Genomic DNA, 18632 nt, shown 5'->3' with positions numbered 1-18632 from the left:
TGAGGATTGGAGATCTTTATTAATGAGGATTGCAAAAGATTGCCTTCTTTCTGATTTTTATTATATGTCTTTGTTTGTTTTGGTGGATAGGGTCTCACTATGTGGCCTGACTGGCTTTAACTCCCTATGTAGACTAAGCTGGTCTTGAACTCACAGACACCCACCTCCCTTTGCCTACTATGCTTAAGTACCACCAGATTGCTTTTCATTCTCTAGGCATTATTAAGAACCTTTGTTGGGAGCTGGAGAGATGGATCAGTGGTTAAGAGCACACACTGCTCTTCCAGAGGACCTGAGTTCAATTCCCAGCAAGCACATGGTGGCTCACAACCATCTGTAATGGGATCCAATGTGCTCTTCTGGTGCGTCTGAAGACAGCAACATGTGATCATAGCACTTTCTGGAGGCTTAGGATCAACGTCAGAGGAGCATGGTGGTCTACACAGCTAGTCCAAGCCAGCCAGCATTACATAGTAAGATACTGTCTCAAAAAAAAACCAAAAACAAAACAAAACAAAACAAAAAAACACCAAAGAGGGTATAAGACAAATGACTACTTGAATCAGTCTGAGTTTTTACAAGTGTGTGACAGTGAAGTCCTCAAGTGAGAAGACAAGCTGCAGTCAATGAACTCCCCATCCATCCCCCTTCCTCCCGCTCACTGCTTATGCTGGAAGACTCCTTACCTTAATTAGAACACGTTTCCTAACTCATGTTCCTGCTTCCAGCATTATCCATCTCTGATCCAAGCTTTACAGCACAAATAGTACTTAAAAACGAAAAGACATATATGGCTTGACTAAGAAATGTTCCCCAAAGGCTCACATATTTGAACACTTGGCCCCCAGTTGGTGGCATTCGGGGAGGGTATAGCACCTCGGGGTGTAGAACATTGCTAGAGAAAGGACATCACTGAGGAGGGCTTTGAGGAGTAAAGCCTCGTCCCACTTCCTAGTAACTTGCCCTCTCTGTTTCCTGTTTGGGGATATGTGATCAACCAGCTTCTCAGCTTTACCTCCAAGCTTCCCCAGCCATTACTGACATCTAGCCCTCTGGAACTAAGCCAAAATAAACTACTCCATAAGTTACCTTTGGTCATAGTATTTTATCAAGAAAAAAAAAAAAAAAAAAGTAACAGGGCTGGAAAGATGTGGCTCAGAGGTTAACAGAATTTGTTGCTCTTGCAAAGGACCTAGAGTTGGGATCCCAGTATCCACATGGTAGCTCATAACCATATCTCCTGTTTCAGGGGATCAAATACCCTCTTTTGGCCTCTATACATACAAGGTATATACACTGCACACATACATACATGCAGGCAAAACATACATATCTCAATAAACAAACAAAGCAACATTTAACCTTAAGACTTTCTATGCCTCAAAACAAATCAAAAAAGCTGACGCCCTTGACACTGTGGCACCTGCCTATGTAGTCAGAGAGCCAGACCTTCAGGGCTTCCATTCTGCCCTCCAGCATGCTACCATTTTCTCTCTCAATCACCATTCGGTCTTATAGTTCTATTCAGGTGTTAATACATTCCAAGTGGCCTTAAAATGCCATATCACATACTCTCTGAAGCCAGGGCAAGTGTCTCCTCCACTAACAGAGCATAAAGAAAGGTGTGTGTGTGTGTGTGTGTGTGTGTGTGTGTGTGTGTGTGTGTGTAAAGTATGATTTCAAAACATCTACACAAGAAAGAACAGTAGAATACTTGATTTCATCAATTCTGAGTACCAGCTGCTGTCAGAGAAGGTCCAGGGAAGGCTCATGCCAGCTCCACCTTTCTTCCCATTCTGTTGCTGCTATAATGGGAAAGAAACCAAATGTTACAACCCAGCTACCCTGTCCAGCCCCAATCTATTCAGATTTCTCTAATAGAACAAGTGTTAACTGGTTAGACAGTGAGCTAAGTCTAACAGTAGAGGGTGAAGACTCAGACAAGGCCCCATAATCCTAGAGCCTACAATATTAGGGAGAAAAGCAATAAAGGGAACACTGTGGGTGGAGTTCCCAGACCAGTCCTGATAAGAGTGCAACACTTCCTGTGGAGTGCCTGCATTATGTCAAGTCCTGAGCACTAAAGATAAAAGATAAACAAGGCAGACTCAGTCCCTCCTGGCAGAAAATATCCAGGCTAAGGTGAAATGTGGGATATCAGACATGTCCAGGCTGAGAAGAGCCAAACAATTCTCTGAAAGCTGACAGTAGATAGCACTTCAAAGAATTTCAACTTTCACAGCTCCTCGGTATTATAAATATCAAGTTGGTTTTTGAAATGTTTTTTTCTTGAAATGCTATGAAATCAAATTAGATGCATTTAATGAAAACATACCACATAACTTGGAATGGAAGGGGTAGGTACCACAAACTAAGGGTAGAATGAAGTGTGTATTAAGAACACTGGAATAAATTCTCTTTGAAGACCCACAGCTAACTGCAGTACCTGGCACATTATCAATAAATTAATTCTGACAGGAAAAAAAATACTAGAGGACACAGGACTGGGTTAACCATCAAAATATTTATTACTGAGAGCCACCAGATGTTTGTAACATGAACTAAAACTGATGTGACAGGTTTGCTATGTGGACGTGCCTGCAGAGACTAGCCGTTTTCCTCTATTACTCTACTTTTAATCTTTTGAGACAGGGTCTTTCATTGAACCTGGCTGGCCAATGAGCTCCAAGGATTCCTATCTGTCTACTCCCCAGCTTAAGGGTCACAGGTGAAACTGCTGTATCTGGCTTTTTATGTGGGTCCTGGGAATTGAAACTCAAGGCTTCATGCTTGTGTGGCAAACTTTATCAACTGAGCCAGCACCAGATTTGCTTTTTGTTGTTGTTTGTTTGAGACAGGGTCTCACTATGTAGCTTTGGCTGTCCTAGAACTGGATATACCAGGCTGGCTTTGAACTCATAGAGTTCACCTGCCCCTGCCTCCTGAGTGTGGAATTAAAAGCATGCACCACCATGCCTGGGAAGATTTGCATTCTCCTAAAAGGACTCAGGAAGAAATCTCAGAAAGTATCTGCAGCACTACTTCATGCTCAGCACAGAGCCCAGCAGCAAGAATCAGATCACTATGAAAGCAACCAAATAAAATTTACCCTAATTACTTTGAAGTCTTTTCAATAATTTTATGCAATTTTATTTTAGATGGTAATACTTTCGCTAAAAAGATAAAATTAGGAGTGGCCTGGAGAGATGGTTCAGGAGTTCAGAGAACTGGCTGCTTTTCCAGAGTACCCAGGTTCAATTCCTAGTGCCCACATGGTAATTCATAACTGTCTATAACTCAAGCTCCAGTGAATCTGATTCCCTCACACAGACATATGTGTAGGTAAAACACCAAAATGTACATAAAAATAAATAGTAAGTAAAATTTGAAATATAATAAAATTAGAAGGCATTTACTGAACGCTGCTAACAGTGGCAGTGAGAAGGTGCTCACCGCCAACCTGATGACCTGCTTCAGTCCCTAGAAGACACATGGAAGAGACAGTCAACTTCCAAAAGTTGGCTACCTATCTCTACTCATGTACGATGGCATGCACACACAAATAAATAAATGTAGAAAAAAATTAATGCTGAAAATACACAATATATATGTCATCTAAGAGTTACTGACTAAAAAATCTTTTTAAGAAATATTAACAGAGGCAGGCAGATTTCTGAGTTCGAGGCCAGCCTGGTCTACAGAGTGAGTTCCAGGACAGCCAAGGCTATATACAGAGAAACCCTGTCTCGAAAAACAAAACAAACAAACAAAAAAAAGAAATATTAACTATTTATATAATCTTATATAACATGATGTTCTCTACCACGCATCTAATAACTAAAAGCATGTATGAACTTCTGACAGTATGCTACAATTCACATAGCGTACATTATGAAGTTCTGTCTTCTGTATCAGTACATAAAACTTTGAGTCACTATTAATGAGATTATAAGAAACTGTCATAATATTATCACTGATAAAGATATTAGAATCTTGACCTCTAGTAGAATGGTTCTTGGTAATAGCTACACAGGGTGGCATATGCCTTTAATCCCAGCACTCAGGGGTTGGAGGGCAGGGCAGAGGCAAGCAGATCTCTGTGAGTTCAAGACAGGGCTGCATAATGAAACCCTATCCCCCAAAACAAAGCAAAACCAACCAACAGAAACCCAGCTAGTGTTCATACTACACTCATGTCTGCATCCCCAATCCCAGTACCATAGAGGAATACAGAAGTTGCTGAATGGGTTCAGATAGGAGAAAACAACCATGCAAACACACCATCCTGTCTTACTCAGCTGAGCCTAAATAATCACAAGGCTCCTACGAATAAAGAGGTACAGGGAAGAGGGTTAGGGAGGCACTGAAGGTTCTGCTGCTGGCTTTGAAAATGGAAGGAGCCAGGTACGGCTGTGCACACCTTTAATCCCAGCAGAGGGAGACAGAGGCAGGCAGATCTCTATGAGCTTCCGGCCAGTCAGCTACATAGTGAGACCCTGAGTAAAACAAAGTACAGGAGGGAGGCCTGGAGAGACAGCTGAGCAGTTAAAAGCACTTGCTGCTCTTGCACAGGACACTGGTTTAGTTCCTGGCTTCCTCATAGGTGCTCAACTCCAGTTCCAGGGAATCAGACTCATTCTTCTTGCCTACTCTGGCACTGCATGCACGTGATAGACATATGTGCAGGCACTCACATCCATAAAATAAATCTTTAAAAACCACAGTGAGATGATGTAGCACTAGCCTCTGGTCTCTATATGCACCTACACAAATGACGGTAACCACACACAGGAACAATACCCAAAGACACACAATTATCATCAAGTTCCCTAAATAAAAAACTTCACATTTTAAATAACTGCTACATCATTTAAGAATATATAGGGCTGGAGAGGTGGCCCAGTGGCTAAGAACACTGTGACTTTTATAGAGGATCTGGGATCAATTCCCAGCACCCATATGGAGGCTTACAACCATCTGTAATCCCAACCCCACGAGACTGACATCCTCTTCTGATCTCCAGGAGCAGGTACATAGTAGACAGGTAGACAGACAGACATATGTGCAGACAAAACACTCATACATATAAAATAATAATTTTTAAAAATTTTGTATGGGAGACTGTAAATTTATCTCAATTGGTAGTTCTTGTCTAACACACAAAAAAACCCTAGTTTTGACCCTCAGCAACCTATAAAACTGGTTGTGGTGGCATCTACCAATTATCCCAGCACTGGAGAGGTAGAGATAAAAGGATCAGAAGTTCCAGGTCATTCTTGTCTACATAGTGAGCTCCTGAAGAAGGGAAAAATTAAAAGCAAGTGTATAGGAATAGGTGAGAAGAAACAAAGTCCTTTCCACTCAGATTATGCTATTTGTTTGGTTTTAATGTTGTTTTAAGAAAAGGTCTCATGTAACCTGAGCTGTCTTTTAACACACCATATAACTGAAGATGAACTCAAACTTCAGATCCTCCTGCTTCCACCTCGCAAGTACAGGAATTATCAGCAGGCACTAGTCCAAAATATGCAAACATAAAGGCAAGCATTTTACATTTAAAACATTTTATTGATGCATCTCTGAGTTTGAGGCTAGCATGGTATATAGAGCAGGTTCCAAGACAGTCAGGGCTAGAGACAGAAACCCTGCTTCAATAAAGCAAAACAAGCAAGCAAACAAACAAATTTAGAAAACCACTTTCTTGCTTAGCAGTCTGTATGCTGTTAATTCCATTGACTAAAAGAATTCTATGGGCTGCCTTGTCTGGCCTCAGTGGGAGGGAAAGTGCCTAGTCTGGAAGTATCAGTGTAGGGGGATACCCAGAGGGCCTCACCTGCAGAGGAGAAGGGGAGGTGGGTATAGGGGAACGATTGTGGGAGGGGATGACTAGGATACAGGCAGTAAGGGGGAATAAGTAAAAGAAATTAAAAAAAAAAAAAAAAAAAAAAAAAAGGAATTCTAGGAGAGCTGGAGAGTTGGCTCAGTGGTTAAGAGCACTGGTTAAGAGGTCTACTGTTCCCAGGACCACATGGTGGCTCACAACCACCTGTAACTCCAGTTCTGGAGGATCTGATGCCCTCCGCTGACCTCTGCTGGCACCAGGTATGCAAGTGGTGTACAAACATACATGTAGGCATAGCATCCAAACCCAAAAAAAAAAAAAAAAAATTGCATTCAAGGCCATCCTGATCTATATAGAAAAAGTTCCAGGACAGCCAGGGCTACACAGAGAAACCCTGTCTCAAAACATCAAAACCAAAGTAAACAAAACAAAAAAGTATCCTGGGCTGGAGAGATGGCTCAGTGGTTAAGAGTTCATTGTTCTTGTAGAAGAGCAGAGTTCAGATTACAACCCCCATGTCAGGTGGCTCACAACTACTCTGGCTTCAGGTGCCCTCTTTTGGCCTATTCAGTCAGCATCTTCATGCACATAGTCACACAAAGACATACAATACAAACTTTTAAAGTCTTTAAACTCTAAGGGGGGTGGGGGAAGCAGCAGCAACCAATCCTTAGCTGCTGTTGGTGATACATGACTGTGTAACTGTAGTCAGAAGTTCATACATAGTAAGTTTGGGGGCAGCCATGGCTGGAGACCCTAACTCAAAGGGAAATTCAGTTCTTTCTACCACCTCAAAGCTCTCTCACACAGCACCATCCTTTAAACAACCTCATGAAAATATCCTCACATGCTTATGGAAATAAGGTTAATCATGAACTCTGAAGAAATGGGCAAATACTGTGATATAAAGAAATCAGCCTGGCATGGTGCCACACACCTTCAATCCCAGCACTTGGGAAGCAGAGGCAAGTGAATCTCTGTGAGTTCGAAGCCAGTCAATCTGGTCTACATAGAGTCACCTTATCTCAAAAAAAAAGGGGGGGGGGAGAAGAAAAGGAAAAAAAAAAGAAGGGAACTCACTTACATGGACATTGAAGCAATCATACTAAAGTGTCAGGTAAACCCAGAGACAAGCAGAATGTTCAGAGTAAAAGCATGTACTAGTAATACTGGTCTTACAGTCGTGTGACTTGAATTGTACAGTCAGGAGATTTTCGAAATGTTTTCTTTGGCTTGTCTGAGTGACTTGCCTGCATGGATGTCTGTGCATCATGTGGATAGCTGTGGTACCCTAAGAGACCAGAAAGTATTAGGTTCCCTGGAACTGGAGCCACGCACAGCTAAGGGTCACCAAGTGGGTGCTGGGGATCAAACCCAGGTCCTTAACCACGGAGCTATCTCATTTACTGTCTGAGGTGTGGAAATTAAACCAACTGATGCAGTACCAGAAATGACACCAAAGAATGGAAGTTGATGCCATCCCTCTGGATGTCTATATATAAACATATAGCTTGGGCTTTATTTTGACATCAAATTAACTTTAAATCTCAATAGTCTCAACATTATTTAATGACTTTCATCTGTAATATTAAACATTAAATGAAATAAACATCTAATGCTTAGCTATATAAGCTTTTACAGACATAAAATCACCATGACTACCATACTGTCTTCATGACATTTTCTAACTAAGCAAAACATGTCTAAAGCTATATATTTTCTTCTAATTTTCTTTTACATTTTCAAAAGTTTAAATAGAGCAAAAAACATTTTTAAGTATAACTGTGCCGCTCCATAATCAGTAGCTGTATTACTGTCACCTTAAATATTTCCTAAAACTTCCACTTGAACTTTCCCACTTACGGTGTGCTACGGTCCTGTAATGTAGCACTCAGAATCTGGAGGCTAGCTTAGACTACAATGGTGAAACCAACCCCCCTCCCCATCTCAAACAAACCAAAGTGTTAGAAGAAAATTGATTTTCAAAGAGATTAAAGTATCCTGTGTCAGGAGAGTGACCTTCATGACATGGAACATAATTAATTAATTCATTAATTAATGAGAAAAATTTAAACCTACATTTTATTTCACATATCCATAAACCCTGTTGTTAAATTCAATCTGTTTTCACTTGATTATTATTTTATTAAGTTATTCAGCATTTTAGATTATGGATCAGTTTTTTTCCTGACTAAACCACATTACTGCTTGACTACCTTGTAACAATAGGATGATTACTAATTAAATACTGTTTCCCTTATTCACCCAGTTTCACCTCCACAGTCTTTACTTTGTTCTTGACTACACCAAACAACAAACATGGTTACCACTTCAAGATGTGTGTTAGATTTTTGTCCAGTTTCTTACCACAATAATACTGGCTCATACTGAAAGTTACTACAAACTAAGCTATTTCTTTAAAAACAAAAAAACTATTGTATGAGTATGTGTGTGTCTGGGTGTATCATGTATACTGAATGTGTAACACACATGTACAGGATCCCTAGAACTGGGTTACAAGTGATTGTGCGCCATGTGGGCATTAGACAGTAAAGCTAGGTCCTCTGCAAGAGCAGTAAGCATTCTTAACCACTGAGCCAACAAACTAAGCCAACTTCTATCAATCATCTTGTTCTACTCTCTCTGAAATCAAGTAAATGATAATAAGATAGCTTCGGAAATTAGTTCTTATAGGTTTATTTTTATATCTTTTGAGACAGGTCTCACTACATAGCCTTGGGGATCCTGGAACCATGCAGACCAGACTGGCCTTGAACTCACAGAGATTCCCCCTGCCTCAGCCTCCTGAGTACCAGGATTAAAAGTAAGTCAACACATTCAGTTGGTTCTTAGATTTTATAAATGTTCAAATTTTATCTTGGATTCTCTGTTAACGTCAGGTCAAAAAAAATAATTAGAACAAAAATAATAGGTGTTTTAAAGTACTAACCAATATATCAAACTAAAACCTGTAACTAAGTTTTTAATTTCCTATAAAGATGTTTGGATGCTTTCTGGACTTTTGTTTTGTTTTCTGTTTTGCTTCACTAGTTTTACCACTTCAGGATTGTAGGCTCCTTATATTCAAATTATACATCATGTACTTGCTTCATCAGAACACTAAGCATTGGTGCAGTCAGACGCATGATGTTACAGTAACTACAGTGAAAGTAAGTTTGGACTGGAAAGTTAACTTCTTGTTCATACTTGTACTAACGTGAATTCTCTTACTGAGAACACCCACACAGCCTATGCAAAGATGCTGCTCCAACATTTCTTAACTTCTGTTAAGGCAACCATGTGAGTTCATTTCTTCATCTACTAAACAAGCAATTAAAGACGTCATTTGTAGACAACCTTTCCTTCCTTCCTTCCTTCCTTCCTTCCTTCCTCCCTCCCTCCCTCCCTCCCTCCCTCCCTCCCTCCCTTCCCTCCCTCCCTGATTCTTCTTTTCTCTTTTTTAAAGCTGAAAATCAAATCCAGGCCGCTTTACATGTAGAAAAATGTTCCACTACTGAGCCACACCCTCAGCCTCCAATACTTCATTTCTGGTTTTAAGAAGTGTGAATTACCAACTACATACCTACTATAGTCTGGTACTTTAGCACTTCAGTTTGAAGCTCCACAACTCTAAGTAGTCATTTCTATTCATCAACAAGAGCATTAATCTTCAATGGTAAGGTAAAATGGTGGCAGGAACTCAGATCTCAACTTAAGTCCTTCAACTCCACTACTCACCCCACTTAAGAGGAGGGAGTTGGAGAGATGGGTCTGCGGTTGACAGCACTTGCTACACAACCATGAGTATCTGGCTTTAGATCACAGCACCCACATAACAAGCTAGGCATGAGCTTGCAAATGTGTGTTTGTAAGCCCAGTCATGTGGAGGCAGACGCAGGAAGATATTGAAGGCTTGTTGGCTAACAGCTTAGTAGGAAAAAGAATACAAGTCCCAGGTACAGGGAGAGTTCCTGCTTCAGAGGAAACAGGCAGGGAGTGGAAGAGAAGGATACCCAGCAACTATGTGCTTATGCACACAAGTGTATACACACATGTGCATATACCAACCACCCTCAACACACACAGTTTGCTAAACTGGCTTAACGTAAACACACTTGCAGAACAAATACTAGGAAAAAGGTCAGTTAGATCAAAGCAAACCTCTTACAGCGAAATAGGTGGGTAAAACACACTGTCCATTGTACATTTTTTAAAATAAGGTGTTTATAAATCAAATCTGAATCAAAACATTTTATTTTACTCATTTAATTACATTTATGTCTGTGTATATTGGAGGCAGAAACATGCATGTGCCACAGCACTTGTGTAGCAGTCACAGGACAACTTAGGAAGATCAATTCTCTCCTTTCCACCATGCGGAATTCCAGGGATTAAACTCAAGTTATCAGGCTGGGTGGAAAATACCTTTACCCAGTGAGTCACCAACTCAGGCTTGTTATACCAGAGACAGGGTCTCACTGTGTAGTCCATGCTGGCCTGAGTCCATTCTGTAGACCAAATTGCTAGCCTCCAGCTCACAGATACCTGCCTGCTTCTGCCTCCTGAGTATACCACCATTACCCAGCACCTGCACACTTTTAATCCCAGCACTGGGGAGGCAGAGGCAGGCAGATCTCTGTGAATTCCAGGCCAGCCTCGTCTACAGAAGGAGTTCCAGGACAGTCAGGGCTACACAGAGAAACCAAAAATGCATGGACCACTATGTCCTGCCATAAAGGACAGCATTTCTTCTTGTTTGTTTGTTTTCTAAGATGTGCTCTTCCTAAAATGTCCAAGCTGGTCTCAGACTCCTGTGTCAAGGGATCCTCTGTCTTTAACTTCAAAGTATCCAGAACTATGGCAGATACCACTTCACCTGCACTTGGAGAGCAGAGAGAGTTCTAGGACAACTAGGGTTACACCAAGAAATCCTGTCTCAAAAAAGATAAATGTGCACTCCTTTAATGCCAGTACTGTGGAGGCAAAGGCAGGAGGATCAGCCTGGTCTACTAAGCCAGTTCTAGGACAGCCAGGGCTACAGACACAAACCCCGTCTCATAAATAAATAAATAAATAAATAAATAATCAAGCTGATTAATTAACTAATTTGACATAAGAACCAGCCAATTGACCTACTTATCTGAATGCATTTCTGTGGACATTTAGAAAAAAGCTGGTTGATATCATATTAACAGCCTTAAGAGCAAGTGAGGTCTTTAAGGTCCACAAAATTGACTATAATATTGTAATGTTGAAAAGCTATTAAAACTTCAAATTAATTCACTAGTTCTAAGAACTTCATCTTAAAAAAAGTAAATTAAATGTCATTTTCTTTGAAGGGGTATAGCAAACAGAATCAGGCCAAGCATGTTACCAAAAAGCATTCCAAATGCAAGGAATGAACAAATAAAATTTTAGCTCATTAAAAAAACATTTTAGGCTGAAGAGATGGCACAGCTGCTCTTCAAGAGGACCAGGGTTCAATTCCCAGCACCCACATGGTAGTTCACACATGTCTTTCTACAGGACCCAACATCCTCACACAGACACATATGTAAGCAAAGTGATCAATGCACATAAAATAGAAAAATAAATTTTTAAGTAGTAATTTAGAAGTAGACTGAAATCTGAAAACTTATTCTGTATTAGATGATTAGTCTTTTTGGTCTTAAGAATTGGGGAAATTTCAAAATCTTCCAATATTGAGTTAAATAATTATAATGCTTTCAGATTAACTTTTAAAATGGAGTTATTGTGTGGATATTTATAAAACAACCCAAAAAGGCACCACATAAAATGTTATTATATAGCTTAAATACAAACTATAATGTACATAATTCTTTTTCATTTTCCCATTTGCTTTCTCAACATATCTAATGATGACTGAGATTCATGTCTAGTGCAGCTTTGGTGATGAACGTCTGCAAACCCCAGCACTGGGGAGGTAGAGGTAGTACAATCAGGAGTTCAATGCCAGTCTCCTCCACATGACAGGCTGAGGCCAGCCTGTCCCAAACAGGAGGAAAAAAAACCCTCAGATCTAGTTCAGTGTAGTGTTGCATGCTTATATCTCAGCACTTTCCAAGTAGAGGCAAAAGAATTAATTGTTCAAGGACACTCCCAGTTACACAGAAAGTTCACCAAAGGCCAGCCTGGGCTACTGGAGACCCCATCTTACAAAACAAAACAAACAAACAAAACCAAAGCCTTGACTATCATTTTAAATACGCTAAGAATCCTTTTTCAGTCTTGCTAATGGCAGAGGAGTAACAGCACACATCCAGTAAGTGTCTTCTAACTCACAAAATTTTAAATATTTTTATTTTACTTTTTCATGTCATAGTGTATAGGTATTATACAAACCATAGTAGTATTTAAGGAACTTACTATGCATTTCCTAAGGTAAATAGTAAAAATGTAAATGAAACTGTAAGCTTTTTACAAATACTACATAGGACCAGCCAGATTGTTCAGGGGGTCGAATGCTTGTCTAGACATCCTGACTACCTGAACTTGACCCGGAAGGACAAACACAACCCCCGCAAGCACTCCTCTGACCTCCACACCGCACAGATACACATGCACACAAGAGAGACGTTTTTAAAAAATTAGGTCACTTTAGAACATCTAGCTAGTAAATTTATTCTTTTTAATTTTTTAAAATTAAATTCATTTGTGTCGGTGTAGTTTAGAGGACAGTGTGCAGTGTCAGTTCTTTTTCCACCATCAGGTCCCAGGGATCCAGTCAGGCCGTGTCAGGCTGGCTGGACCCAGGGATCCAGTCAGACTGTGTCAGGCTGCTGAGCATCTCAGTCACAGGCCCCGTCTCAGAAATATTTATGGAAAGATTGTTGTAAAGAAATAAAGCTCATTAGTTATTTAAAAACTCAAAAGGCAAATGTGTTTTTAACAAAAAATAAATCATTTTTCTTCTTCAAAAATACTTTTTTCTCTACAGTAAAATTAAAAACAGCATTGCAGTGAAAACCAGATTTTTGTGAATAACAACTTCTAAGCTTTTAAAGCTTTAACTTGAATTTCTTGGGACTGTTGTCCTTGTCACTGTGGAGGAGTGAGTGTGCAGAGGACTTTTGTTTGCAATCACAGAATATATTTTCCTTTCTTTTGGTCTAGATTCACTTAGGATTATTTCAAGATTCATTCATGTAGTGTTTGTTCATTTATCCTTTTTTTAAAATTATCAGTATATGTAGTACTGTATATATGTAACACTGTGTGTTGGAGGGTGTGTGTGCTGTAAACACAAGCGCTGTTTTCTAAGATACAGTCTGACTTTATATCAGGTTGCCCTCAAACCTGAGCTCCTCCTAAGTGGTGGGATTCTAGGTTTTTACCACTTTTGGCTTCATATTTAACAACTCCTCATGATAATTACTCATTTCTGGACTCCAGTCCATTCATCTAACTTTATGCTAATAAAACATAATCACTATGGCTTTATAACCTTTGAGAAAAGGTAGGGTAAGTCCAGGCTGAAAAGATGGCTCAGGAGTTAAGACAGTAGCTGCTGAAACAGAGGACCTGGTTCAGTTCCCAGCACTCACATGGCAACTAATAACTATAACTCCAGTCCCAAGACACCCAACACCATCTGCCCTCCATGGGCACTGCACACACAGAGTGCATAGACATACTCAGGCAAATGCTCAAACACATAAAAATTAAAATCCCCCCAAAATTAAAAATAATAATTTTAATTTCTTTTGTGTCTACAACAAGTGAGACTCTCTTTTTGTTTGAAGAGACTCAGTAAATTTGGGATAGTGGTACAAAAGTGTAATGCTAGCAGTTGAGAGACTAAGGTCATGAGTTAGGTATGCTGCCCGGGCTACACAGTGAGTTCAAATGAATCATTTAATATGAAATTTTGGTCACCTATTTTTTTGATAGGAAAAAATAATTAAAATAAATCAACAGTGGCTCCTGAGATTTTTTATTTTATTTTGAGACAGGGTCTCTTTATATAGCTCTGGCTGTCCTCGAACTCACAGAAATCCACCCACCTCCACCTCGAGAGGACTGGGATTAAAAACATGAGCCACCATGTCCAGCCTGAGATGTTTTTAAAACTACTGTTTTTAAGTAGGTATTTTTCAGCTCATTAAAAACAAAAACAAAGAAAATTTGACCAGTGTCTCAGTTTTACTTTGGGGCCAGGACTGGGTTCCTGACTTTTTTTCCCCTCATTGCTAACTATTTCATTGACAATTTTATTACAAGGGGGAAAATTCTGCCAACAGCTACTCCATTACACAAAACACAGACTTCAAGATAGGCTGGATATAATCTAGTTACACATAAAAACACTGTCCATATGCTACTTGTCAGACAATGAAAAACACCTAAGCATGCGGCTTGCCTCACTGCCAACTCCCTGGAACTCAGTACACCTGTGCTGCCTGACCTCAGCACATCCCTCTCACCTGGAGCTTGAAAGAGCAGCTCAAATACTTTCATAGTAAGGAAGTAAAGTAATGTGGCCTTGAGACCCAAGTCACCAGTTTGCCAGTTTGACACCAAAGCTTTGCTTGTACTTAACTTCTATAGGCCTCAGGTTTTTTCTCCTGTAAAATAAGGAAGGTTGAAGCATTTATGTTCCATTCAAACGAACTGTTAGGAATGTGGTCAGTCATTCTCATAACAGCAAGCCAAAAATTAAAAAAAAAAATTAATTTAGCTGAACCTGATGGTGCACACCTTTAATCAATCACAGCACCAGGAGGCAGAGGCAAGTGTTTGCTGTGTTCGAGGCCCAGTCAGAGCTACTTCATAGACTCTGGCTCAAAAACAAAAAAACAAAACAAAAAAACAAACAAAAATAAACAAATAAAAGGGTTAGTTTAAGTGGTAGTAGTCTACCTCTCAAATAAAAATTAAAGGCCCATGTGCCTGCTAAGTAAAACAAAACACTAGTCAGGGTTGTGTACACAGAATCTCAGACACATGGAAGACTCAAGTAAGAAGACAGTAACTCAAAATAAAATAAGAAAGGCCAAAGTTTAGCTCAGTATAGATCTGGGTTCTAGAATTAGTGTGAGCCCATAAATGCTAAGTAAATCCATAGTGACTTTTGAGGACATTCACAACACTTCTAACTAGTTAAACTGGTAACTGGGGACACTAATCTTTTGAAATATTTAAAAATAACAAACGTGATATTTTTATGTTATATTAGAAGAAGCTAACAGAAACAGTTTGCTTCTCTGGGTTCTATAACTTAAAAGACCTACACTCAAATATCAGCTTTGTTATTTAAATATTTAATAACATTTGCAATGTTATCTAACTTGTTTCTTCATTTGCAAAATGCAGTTAAAAGTAGATTCTCAGGAAACTGTTGGGAAGATAAAAAAAGAAACCATATATGCAGGACACTTAGTGTAGTACACTACAAGAGGATAACTATTAGCTGTTACTTTACATTGTGATTACTACTTAAAATTCCATATACTATTGTCTTTAGAGTCACTTTGGACAGTTGGGCCAAAAATAACCAATTTTGTGAGCAATTACCTTTCTTCATTCGAAACTCTTTTAATCTAATCAGTACGAGACCATCTGTTAATTTGTCACTCAAAAAAAAGGAAGAGGGATGTAGTTTAGTTGGTCCCTAGGTGTGACTCCCAGCACTCCATAAACCAGGCATACTAGCTCATGGCTATATCAGCATGCTCAGGAGAAGAATGAAAGATCAGAAGTTTAAGGTCAGCCTCAGCTATACTGAAAGCTTGAGGCCAGCATGGGATATACGAGACCCTATCTCAATAAATAAAGTTTTTTAAAAAGGTATCAGGATCAGAGAGACAGCTCAGTGGTTAAAAGCACTACCTGCTCTTTCAGAGGACGCAGGTTGAATTCCCAGTACCCATATGGCAGCTCACAACCATCCATAATTCCTATTTCAGGGTATCTGATGCCCTCTTCTAACCTCCATAGACACCAGGCAAGCAAGTAGTTACACAGACAGACAGACAGACAGACAGACAAAACCACTCATACACAAAAATGAAAAATTTTTAAAACTGTTTTTAAGTACCATGTGGGCAGACAATGAGCAGAGTAGTGCTCACAGCAGATTTGGGTTTCAGGTGTTTGATGAATACAGTAGCCTTCCTCACTGAACAGATACCTGTCCAAGGAACCCAGACAGAACACTCAGAGAGGCCTCATTCTGGCTTCCAAACACATACTCTCTGTTGTAATATACAGTTGCTCCTTTTCCTGAAAGTGGTAGCACTGACAGTTTATGCAAGTAAGTCTACTAATTACGAATATCAACCAGAAGAGAAATACAAATAAAAATCTCTATCAAAATAGATAAATTCCAAGTACATGCTGAATGACTTTGAATGAAACATATCTTTAGAATTAAAAAATTATTTTTCAGGCTATACATTATCAACCAAAATATGCCAAATTATAAATCTGACATTTATTCCAAGTATAATCTCAGAAAGTACTACTCTAACAACATTAAATTTTTTCCCACCAAACTCTAGAAAAACTGAGAGAACATTACTATTAAGATTTGTATGTAGTACGAGTGGACCAAGCCCACTGCTTAGTTAGCAGGACTTGTTGGTGTTAGAAAACAGTTTCAATACTAACACAGGGCTAAAGTTTGGATTTACCACAATTACAATTATTTTAGGTAAGGTGCACACTGAATCCTTTTCAATATGAATAGAAAATGGATTTCACCCAATACCAATTTATCTACTTTGTCAAGCCTTAGACCCTTAATATCTGATCAATATAAGTAGTTATATTTGAATACACTAAAGAATTACTGGAGCTTTCCTGAGAGTGACATAACTTCCCCTCCACCTACCCACCCAAAAAAGCTGGCAACTCAGTAAGGATCTAAAGATTACATGCCTAATTCACAGATCACAGTGCTGAACTGGCATTTGGAGACTGTATTGAACTAGCTACATAAAAGCAAAGGGAAGAGATGAAAAAAAGCTAATAAAAAAGCATTATTCATAACAACATGCATATCACCAGGAACATTTCTAATTTTCCAAAATTCTGAATCCAGTAAGCAGATGATGTACAACAGGCTGATCTTCCCCACCCCTTTCTAAGAGCGCCTCAAGTAAAATAACCAATGCAATTTCCTTGTTTACTTAAAGAATTGGAAAAAAAAAAACATGTTGACTTGCTTCTGAGGTGTTGGAAACCAATCAATATTAAAGACTTTTCACAATCAAGCTTGAAATATGATAGCAATCATTTCTTCAGTTAGCTTAAAAATATCTAATTTTAAATTTATAAAAAGGGTGAATTTTTACACTGCAGTTTATCAGTATGCCTTTTTTTTTTCAACCAGAAAGAAAAGGAGAAAGAAAGGAAGAGGCAGCAAAACACACAAGATGGGAAACATCGCCGCGTCCTTCCATGGTTATGAGTAATTGTAAATGACCCAATAGGTAAGAGAAGTTCATGAATAGAAGGGGAGGTGTAGCAATGTGAACTGTCGGTTCCAGATTCACGCAGATGTCAGAGAGGAAAAAGAATTTATTTACACTGCAGTGCCTGGTAGCAAACATGGCTGCCCTTGCCCCCTTTAAATCTGAATAGTCTTTACTCCCTCACCAAAACCATCAAATTATGGCCATGTCTTTCCCTGCCTCCCTACCATAACACAAACACATCTCCTCTTCCCTCAGAACAGTAACACCCACACCTCCCTCATTTCACAACGATCACAACCCCATAACCACTAGCTTCTCTATTTCTCTAGCCTTGAAATACGAGACAGAATACACACAAATATAGGAACAAAAGGCTTTCCCTTCTAACACTTCAATAATCTCCATCCTTCTTTTCCTCACACTCTGTGACGCCTGGTCGATAATTCTCATCCCTTCCAACACTCAGCTAATGTCCTTCCCTAGCCCAATCGTATGTCTTTCAGTTTCCTGCGTCTATTTCCTATCCTCCTCTTGCATCCTGACACAATCATTTTTCATCCCTATTTCCTAATCTTATCTTTTCCTCCACTTTGATTCACTAGTTTCTTCCCTTGATTCCCAGAAGATGCCTCGCTTCTCCATCAACCCTATCTCTTTCCCCCAACTCTTCTAGTTTCCACACTCCATTCCAGACCTACCCTAATTTGCATTAGGTCTCTAATGTCCAAATCTAACTCTTTTCCTACCCCTCCCCCGTTTCCATCCTTATCCCCGCCCCCATCCCACCTCTACTCCCAATTCCCAGCTCAGCACCACTACATCATATCCCAAGCCTACCTGCCCCACCTCCCAATTCCTTCCACACCCACCTTACCATCTGCTCTTCCTTCCTCGAACCCTTTCAGGCCATCCGCGGCCCCTTCTCTTCCAGGGTCTCACTCCTTACGGGTGCCTGGGTCGCCCCCACCCCAAAGATCCTCCTCAGCCCTGACGCGCAACACACACATACACAAGCACTTTACCTTCAGTTTGTTCCATTCTAACCCCCCTGCCGTGTCAGTACGATCACAGGAGAGACACGGAGGCCCGAAGTGGGGCTGGGTTGCCGGCAGCTGCCAGGACCGCGGGCGCAGGAGACAGAACCGAGCTAGGCCTCATGAAATCCTCGGACTAGATTTCCCCCGCGCCGAGCACCCCTGCCATGGCGGCCGGCACTGAGAAGGGCCACGGCCCGGCCGGCCGGGCTCGTTTGCGGGCAGACGGAAGGCTGCGGGCGGCGCGGAACGAAGGGGAGGCGGCCGGACGAGGGTCGCCGCGTAGCTGCTGGTGCCGGAGAGAAGCCAGAGGCTGGC

The 18632-nt window shown here is 40.2% G+C and overlaps 1 protein-coding gene and 1 non-coding gene across 7 annotated transcripts in view; one reads left to right on the top strand and one right to left on the bottom strand.

Annotated features, from left to right (window-relative positions):
- Positions 1–18632, bottom strand: part of Nsd3 (nuclear receptor binding SET domain protein 3) — a 112570-nt gene that overhangs the window by 93156 nt on the left and 782 nt on the right. For 4 of the 6 annotated variants that reach the window (XM_034520743.2, XM_076913932.1, XM_076913933.1 and 1 more), the window contains exon 1: positions 18303–18447. The exons of the other annotated variants lie outside the window; for them this stretch is intronic. The gene's annotated coding sequence lies outside the window, so the exon portion shown is untranslated. Of the gene's footprint in view, positions 1–18302; positions 18448–18632 lie in introns of those variants that run through there. 6 annotated transcript variants of the gene reach the window in all.
- On the top strand, positions 10959–11085 carry LOC117722135 (small nucleolar RNA SNORA33). The gene has a single exon (XR_004608520.1). It is a non-coding gene; the product is annotated as a small nucleolar RNA SNORA33 (small nucleolar RNA).

This window comes from Arvicanthis niloticus, chromosome 16 (genome assembly GCF_011762505.2).
Source record: "Arvicanthis niloticus isolate mArvNil1 chromosome 16, mArvNil1.pat.X, whole genome shotgun sequence".
NCBI classification, from domain to species: domain Eukaryota; kingdom Metazoa; phylum Chordata; class Mammalia; order Rodentia; family Muridae; genus Arvicanthis; species Arvicanthis niloticus.
The sequence above is the reverse complement of the archived record's forward strand: the minus strand, read 5'-3'. Positions and strand labels throughout refer to the sequence as shown.